Source organism: Euprymna scolopes, chromosome 37 (genome assembly GCF_053919585.1).
Source record: "Euprymna scolopes isolate OS-2025 chromosome 37, ASM5391958v1, whole genome shotgun sequence".
Classification (NCBI taxonomy): domain Eukaryota; kingdom Metazoa; phylum Mollusca; class Cephalopoda; order Sepiida; family Sepiolidae; genus Euprymna; species Euprymna scolopes.
In genome coordinates, this window is record NC_136518.1 from 28,581,094 (window position 1) to 28,589,345 (window position 8,252).

Here is an 8,252-nt window from a genome sequence, read left to right on the forward strand (position 1 = left end):
GACAAGGCTAATCTGCTTGCCAGTCGGTTTGCCTCAAACTCCACACTGAACTCGGTACACCACTCACTCCCTGATTTTCCTCTGCGAACAGACGCCACACTTGACGACTTGAAAATCACCCCTTCTCAGGTACATGCTATTATAAAAAACCTAGACACCTCTAAAGCATGTGGACCAGATCTCATCCCGGCTGTGCTATTAAAAAAATGCTCTGCCGAGGTTGCTCCAGTTCTGTCCAAACTTTACAATAAATGCCTTAACGAATCTTGTTTTCCCGACTGCTGGAAAACCGCCTCTGTGGTACCAGTCTTCAAGAATTCTGGTGAAAGAACTGACCCACTAAATTATCGCCCCATTAGCCTCCTCCCGCTTTTCGCCAAAATATTTGAGTCCTTAGTTAATAAAGCCCTAGTCCAGCACCTAACAGCTGCTAAACTCTTGACTGACAAACAATATGGATTCAGGCAAGCCCGTTCAACAGCAGATATCTTAACTGTAGTTTCTGAACGTATATACCGTTCATTGGATAAAACAGGGGAGGGTAGAGCGGTGGCCCTTGATATATCTAAGGCTTTTGACAGGGTATGGCACGATGGTCTTCTAAGGAAAATTAGATCATATGGAATCACTGGAAGAATTCATAACGTAATTAAATCCTTCTTAAGTAATAGAAAAATCAAAGTTGTCCTCGACGGACGTACATCCAAACAATATGACATAAATGCGGGAGTGCCTCAGGGGTCTATCCTTGGACCTCTATTGTTCCTGATATTCATAAACGACCTCCCTGATAATATTGTTTCGGAGATGGGTATATTTGCCGATGACACCACTCTCTATAACAGATATGAGGGGAAAACAAATGAACACATATCCAAGAAAATGGCAGAAACACTAGAGGATGACCTCCAATCCGTAGTGGAATGGGGACAAAAATGGTTGGTCTCATTCAATGCTGCTAAGACTAAGCTTGTTTCCTTCAATAATTACAAGAAACCTTCTCTACCACCAATAGCAATGGCCAAGAACACATTGCCTGAAAGTACTTCTTTTAAACTCCTCGGCCTAACGTTTACAGGGAATATGAACTGGAATAGATACATTGAGAGCATTGCCAAGGCTGCTGCAAGGAAGGTTGGCTCCCTCTACCGTGCTAGAAAACTACTTACGCCTGCCAGTATCCTATACCTCTATAAGGCAACCATTCGCCCATGTATGGAGTACTGTTGTCACATCTGGGCTGGTGCATCTGCTGCTTGTCTCTCGCTCCTGGACAGGGTTCAAAAAAGAGTCGCAAACCTGATAGGTCCTGAACTGTCATCTGGGCTTCAACCTCTGTCCCATCGACGAGATGTTGCATCCCTCTGCCTGTTCTACAAATACTTTAATGGTGAATGCTCTGACGAACTGCAAACACTTGTACCTCCCCGACGTAACTACCCCCGACAAACCCGACAAGTTACTAAGTCTCATCCCTTTACAGTGGAGATCCCTAGGTGCAAGAAAGCCTTTTACTCCAATAGTTTCTTCCCCAGAACTGCGGGTCTTTGGAACTCCCTTCCGGGATTCTGCTTTCCCAACTGCAATGATATGCAGAAGTTCAAGTGTAATGTTAACAAACATCTTTCTACTCTTCTCCCTTCATAATGACCCCGCTAATTAATTCCCTAATAGTAGCCCCCTGCTTCAAAGTGGCACTGTGCCTTGTTTGGGGTGAAAATTGAATAAAAAAAAAAAAAAAAAAAAAAGTCAGACTTGATCGAATTGGATAATTCCTACGGTACAGATTTTTTCTCATAGAATGTGATGAATTCTGTAGATATTTTTGCTCACATTTTGTTTAGCAAATTCTCCAATGTAGTCCGCAGAGAAATCATGAATCGGACTAACAAATGTTTTTTGAATCTTTTGGCTATCTTGTCTCACAGTTTTGACGTTTTAGACTTTTTAATGGCGGCCCCTGTGGAAATTTCTAGGCGGGAAATTTACTTGCGAAAATCTCCTTGCTTCTCTTCTTCCCTTGAAGTGAAACCCAAGATGGCGGATCATTCTAATGCCAAATTCCTTAATGCAAAGAAGGATCCAAATATGTCCAAAGCGTTTAATAGCAATGGCAGAATTAATAGAAATTGCAAGTTATGCAAATCTACTGATCACTGTCATAATTTTAAAACCTTTGAAGCTAAGTCAGAAACGGCCAGAGATTTTAACCTGTGTAATAGGTGTTTGGATGAACACGTACAGACCAAAGGAGTTAAAGGGTTTCCTTACCCTTGCAACAATTGTGGTCTGAAAAAACATTTTTCAATTATGTGTCCAAAAGCACGGACAACACTGTCAGGATCTGGGAGTTGCATTTTTCCAGTCCTTAAAATTTCAACTAAGTTACTTCTACTGCCTTATAGATACAGGTAGCCAGAGGTCATTTTCTTCGCAGGCTGTTTTTTCTCAATTTAGTGCTAGGGTTAAAGATAAACCCCAGGAAGTTATGATAAACTGTCTCAAGTCGATTCGAATTTTGTTATCTCTCTTATGAGAGAGTAGCCAATTCCTTAGGAAAAAAAAGAATTTTACAACGATTATCTTCAGGTCTTCAGGGAAGATGAAGATTGGGAATTACTCAATCACTTTTGATCCCTCCAGAAGATTATAATAATTATATTTGGATACCCGATCATCCGGTGATTAAGAAGGGGTTAGGGGTAACTACTAAAATCCGTCTCGTCTTCAATTGCTCATTGAAAAAAAACGGAGAGGCACCTCTATTAACGATGCTGCTTATTCAGGGACCAATTTGACGGCCCAACTCTTGGATTTGCTGTTGGGTTTCCAAAAAAATGATTACATTCTACTGGATGATATTCGCAAGGCCTTTTTGCAGATCTTCCTGAAGTCTGAGGAGGATAAGAATAGTTTTTTTTTTTCTGAAAGCAAATGGTGAGTTGCGTGCCTTCAAATATAAACACAATAATCTTCAAATATAAACACAATAATCTTCAAATATAAACACAATAATCTTCAAATATAAACACAATAATCTTCAGGTTTAATGTAACCCCTTCATATTGAGCTTCGTTCTTAAATTCCATGCTGACCTTTATGTGGGTGATTTGGCTTCTCACGTTATATCTAATCACTTTTACACAGACAATCTGGTCTATACCAATTCCGATTAAAATGTACTTCTTAACGTTTATAGGACTGTGCGATCCAGGTTGGAAGGAGCAGGTTTCAAACTTCAGACCTGCGATTCAAATAGGTCACAGTTGCAAAGCAAAATGGTGGAAGGCAACTCAATCTCTACTCCTTTTCCAACCCAGGAAAAGGTGCTGGGTTACTTATATTCTCCACTTCCTTCAAACTTAATCCTGTCACAGTGGACCATCGGACCAATACCAAGCGTATGTGATCCTTTATCGTTGTTGCTCCCTGTAACAATACAGGGAAGAATTATTATCAGTCAGTTGTGGAAAGACAGATTATCATGGGATCAACAAATTCCCAATAATTTCCTTACCTTATGGCAAATACATGCCAAGGAGTTGAACAGTTTACATGAATTTGAATTCCCTAGATGTGTATTATCAAAGAACTTGCCTATAGGCCTATAGTACACTTGCTTCTGTGATGCCTTGAAGCAGGCATATGGGTTTACTTTGTATGCAAAGCAGGGAACCCTATGTCCTTTATTATTTGCTAAGGACAAAATGGCTCCTACTAAGGGAAAATTACTCTCCACTCTGGAACTTATGGCCATATATTTGGCCCTCAAGGTTGTTCCTCAAATTTTGGAAGCCTTGGCTCCCATTAATGTCCTTGCTTTTTATCTTGTGTCGGATTTGCAAGTGGCACTTTCATGGATCTTGAATGGCAAGTGATCAACGAAAAACATATTTGCAGAAAACAGAATATCCGATCTTCTCAAGTTTAAAGAAGAAATAAACCTTTAATCTGAAGTTCAAATATGTGTCAGTAAATATCCAGATCCGTTACTATAGAACACCGACTACTCTAATTTGTTTTTTTATAGGTAATTGAGGTCGCTGGCAACGAATCTGATAGTCAAACTTGGGGCAAATTTACCGTTTGCATGGTATTTACCCCTGAACCCACAAACTACTTTCCACCATTTTGCAGCTTCCGTTTACGCTACGCGCATGCACGCTGTAGCATAAACGATGGCTTCACCAAGCAAACTACGTTGGGGGAGGGGATTTTTTTTTTTCAGGACATAGAATTTTCTAATTTTCAAAAATACATTATAGCACTTTTTGGGTGGAAAATTTAAAATTAGCTGAAAGAGAAATAAAACAAGAAAAGGAAAGCACTCCAAGTTGGAGTAGGGGGGGGCGGTTAATTTATCTGTTTTTTTTTTACCTGGAACATAGAATTTTCAAATTTTCAAAAAGTAACGCACCGACATTTACCAATTAGAACACCAATTAACATTTTCCGAAGATTTTACTGTTTACATTGGGGGCGCGAGCGGGGGGGGGGGGGCGGATGTGATGTTAGGGATGTGATGTTGCCCCCCCCCCCGCTCGCGCCCCCAATGTAAACAGTAAAATCTTCGGAAAATGTTAAATGGTGTTCTAATTGGTAAATGTCGGTGCGTTACTTACGGAAAAACGTTTAACTAAACTGCAAAAGCACCTATTAAGCCACATAAGTTCTATAATTGAATCCCCCTCCCGCAAAAAAAGAATGAAAAACATAAAGATGTTTGGTGCTTATGTTTTTGTAAACCACATTAAAAACTACGTGAGACAAAAAAAACAAAAAGTCCCCCAATTTGTTGTACTTTTCTTCAACTGTAAGTCATTAAAAAAATGTTAGTCGTAATTTTTTGATTGGTACACCATGTGAGAAGGCAGTTTGTTAGGTGAAGCAAGCCGTCGTTCATGCTGCAGCACGTGCGCGTAGCATAAACGGAAGCTGCAAAATGGTGGAAAGTTATTCATGGGTTCGGGGGTTAATACCATGCAAACGATAAATTTGCCCCAAGTTTGACTATCAGATTCGTTGTCAGCGACCTCAATTACCTGTAAAAAAACAAAACAAATTAGAGCGGTCGGTGTTCTGTAGTAGCGGATCTGGATATTTACCTATGTGCCTTCTCCAGAGAATCTGGCAGACCTGTTGACTCGAGGGATTACTGCCTCTAAGTTCCGTCAATTATTTAAATTCTGGATACACGGACCTGACTGGTTACATAATGAAGAAATAATATGGCCAGTATCACCGTTACCTTGTCTCAATAATACTAACAAGAAAATTGTATCCTGTATGTTCTCTAACGAAGTTAATTCAGGGGAGAACCCCTTTCCTTTAAATATAACAAGATTTTCTACTCTTTCCAAGGCTATTAACGTCTTTGAGAAAGTCATAAAATTTGGTAATATGTGACGTCACTGTAAATCTGATATATTTTTTAGAGCCAAATTATTGCTCATAAAAAAAATGCAATCTGAACCCATTGAATTGAGTTATTTGATACAACGTTCGAACAAAGAAGTGCCCCCGAGAGTGTCTCCCTCGGGGTTGTTTTTAGATAAGGACGGTCTATTATGGACAAGTGGGAGAATCCATAAGTCCGACATTTCCCCTTTTGAGGTCAAATTCCCTTTCCTATTGAAAAAACATTAGTTGACCAAGTTGGTCATCAGTGAGGCTCACCTGGCTTGCTCTCATATGGTGCTCAGTTCGACCTTAAGCAAATTGAGGTTGACCGGATTCTGGATCCATCAAGGGAGACAAACGGTTAAAAAAGTTTTACGCAGTTGTGTTACATGTAGGGAAATTAATGTGTTGCCCTGCAAGGCCACCTCAGGGTCTCAGTTACCCTCACATCAAGTAAACTTCATCCATCCATTCAAGCAAGTGGGAGTAGATTTCACTGGACATTTTTTTCGTAAAATGTAATAACGAAAATATTAAGATGTGCATCCTGCTTTTTACGTGCCGTGCATATGGAATTAGTGCCAGACATGAGCACAAGTTTGTTCTTCCTAGCTTTTATTAGGTTCATCAATTCATTTGGCATTCTTGTTCACATTTATTTGGACAACGCTAAGTCGTTTTCAGCATCTGGTATCCTACTATCTGATATTTTTGTTTTGAATGATTTTAAACAACATTTTAAGTCTAACTCTATCAAACACTTGACTATTCCCTTTATTCTGCTTGGCGAGGGTGGTAGATGCTTGGGAGAGACTTATCAGAACTGTCAAACAGTGCTTAAGGAAGTTAATGGGCAAGAAGAAATATGACTATTTCAGGTTCCTAACCACCCTTTCTGATGTAGAAAAGGTCATAAATGATAGGCCTTTCCGGAGGATGGGGGTCGATATTCTGATCCCCAACCATTTTTTGCAAACGGGTTATCACCCTCGCTTGTTTATTAACAACTATGGATTGGAGGAACTGTGCTCTGATCCACCTCATAGAACTATTTTAATACGTTCACTTTAAATGAGGGATGAATACATTGAGAAATTTATGAATATTTGGAATAACGACTATCTTTTTGCGAGAAGTCAACATGTCAACATTAAGGACGTTAATTCTCCAAAACTTTCAATGGGTGAGATTGTGTCAATCGAAACCCCTAATACACCTAGATATCAATGGAGCCTGGGTAAAGTTATTAAAATTATCAACAGTAATGATAATAAGGCTCACTCCACCTCCATCTTGAAGGACGGATGTGAGCAGGTACATTCATTAAAACACCTCGTTCCCCTGGAAATAAGGGATGAACAGAAATCTGCTTCAGCAGAAATTATGGAGTTTGCTCCATTGCTAATGATGGAAATTCCCCTATGGTGTGTTGCGATTCTTGTGATAAATGATATCACTTCAGTTGTGTTGGGGTCAAACTAAAGGACACTGAGGGAGAATGATTATTGTTGAAATTTTTAATAGAAATAATTTTTATTTATTTTTTTATTTATACCCATTCAACATCTCCGCATTTGGGTCAAGGAACGCATTCCTTGACCGGCAAGTCACTTCCATCATCATCAACATCGGTATAGTTCGCTTTCTAGCAGCCAGCCCCACTCTGGAGGGGAGGAGGAGGAGGAGGAGAAGGAGGAAAGGGTTTTTGCGCGTTTTCGTCAGTTCGAATCTAGCCGGCCAAGAAGAAGGACGCTATTCGGCTCCGTCAAAAAGGATTCTTGACGTTAAATTCTACGTTTTTTTTCTCTCCTCCTTTGGAGAAAGATGTTTGTTTAGAACTTCATTTGTTGGTACTAAACTATTAACGTTATTTTATTTTCAGTCATTATTAGACAACAAGGTCTTACGACTGGAAGATTAATACCGGTTAGTAAAAGACAAACGAGTCTTACAACTGGTAAATTATTATTCTCAAAAGACTAATGAAGGAAACTACCATGTGTTGAGGAGTTCTTTCTAAGAAGAATAAAAATTAATTTCGCCGACGCGACAAGCAGAATATCGCCCCTAGAAAGGAAATCCCCTCTTTGAAAGATTTTTCAACCGAAGTTTCCTTCAGAAAGGAAATCTTCCATAATTCAAGAATTTACCCCATATAAAGCCTACGAAAGCAGCTTTATGGTCTTCTCTCCCCTTTGAATTAAAAGGCACATGAGCCTTCACAAAGGAAATTACTTCTTTCTCCCATTTTAGGTCAAAGAAACTTTTGTTTGTCCTTTCGGAAAAGAAAAAAAAAGAACATTTTGTAAAAGAAAGACCGAACATTTTGTTAAAAGGACTGAATTCTAAACAAGGACTGTTTTCCGTTTTTTCAATGTTTTTTTTTCTTTCAGCCTTTCTTGCAAGTAAGGATTTACGTCTTTTTTTGTATTTTTTTTATGTATTTTTAAATGTTTCTTAAGGGTTTTTTAACCCGAGCCTTGGGAAATAAAGGCAATTGATAACTTTTTTAAAAATAAATTTGGATCATTTTAAACTTATTCGGGGTTGTATTTCTTTGCTCATTTCCACTAGTGACTCTTTTCCGAGAAATTTGCCATGATTTTTTTTCCCCTTTTTTTTCTTTCCTTTTTGTTACCATGAAAAACGGATTTTGGTGACGAACCCAAAATTTCGTCATTATGTCCTAATTGTAAGGATAAAGTATTACTTTAATCAGACAGTTGGTTATCGATTGACTCAATGATAAGTCACCGTCCCTTATTTGTAATTAATATCACTTGTATTAGGGTTGTTAATAATTATAGCAGCAGACAAGAGCATGCACATATTAAATTGATATTTTTTACCTT